Source organism: Mandrillus leucophaeus, unplaced genomic scaffold (assembly GCF_000951045.1).
Source record: "Mandrillus leucophaeus isolate KB7577 unplaced genomic scaffold, Mleu.le_1.0 Scaffold78, whole genome shotgun sequence".
Taxonomy (NCBI): Eukaryota; Metazoa; Chordata; class Mammalia; order Primates; family Cercopithecidae; genus Mandrillus; species Mandrillus leucophaeus.
The window spans coordinates 1,400,639-1,401,406 of NW_012108474.1; the positions used below are offsets into that span (position 1 = coordinate 1,400,639).

At 50.9% G+C, this 768-nt stretch overlaps 1 protein-coding gene across 1 annotated transcript in view; it reads right to left on the bottom strand.

The window, feature by feature from the left end:
• LOC105529781 (putative serine protease 29) overlaps positions 1 to 768 on the bottom strand; it is a 10,516-nt gene that overhangs the window by 8,139 nt on the left and 1,609 nt on the right. The gene's annotated exons all lie outside the window — the stretch shown is intronic.

Sequence of the window (768 nt, forward strand, 5' to 3'; positions counted from 1 at the left end):
TTTTTTGAGACAGAGTCTCACTCTGTGTCCCAGGCTGGAGTGCAGTGGTGTGATCTTGGCTCACTGCAACCTCCGCCTCCTGGGTTCAAGCGATTCTCATCCCTCAGCCTCCCAAGTAGCTGGGACCACAGGTGTGTGCCACCATGCCTGGCAAATTTTTGTAATTTTAGTAGAGTTGATGTTTCACCATGTTGGCCAGACTGATCTCAAACTCCTGACCTCAAGTAATCTGCCCACCTTGGCCCCCCAAAGTGCTGAGATTCCAGGCATGAGCCACCGCACCCGGCCTCTGTCCATCTATTCTTCTATTCTTCCATCCACTCACCCACCCATCCATCCATTCTCCCATCTTCTCATCCCTCCCTCTCTCCTCCAACTGGTCACTCATTATGACTTATCCACGTAGTTTACCATCTATTCCAATTATCTGGACGAGACACGCCACCCCAGCCCTTCCCAGTCGTACTTCTCTTGGGGTGAGTTGAGGGGAGAGGTGTGGGTCCAGAGCTGCGGAAGGACTTCTCCAAGTGTGTGCAGGCCAACCTTGCTCAGCCCCGTCCTACCCAAATTCCCCGGGGACAGAGCTGGGGGCTGGTGATTTAGAAGGATGAACCCCGCCCGATAGCAGAGTCTGAAATGGTTAAATTTCTTTCCTCACAGTGAAAATAACTTTATTGTTCCCTTTATGTGCACAGTGCAAGTTTGCTATCACTGCTCTAACGATGCAGTGAGATACAAGGCTAATGATGCAGTGAGATACAAGGCTAA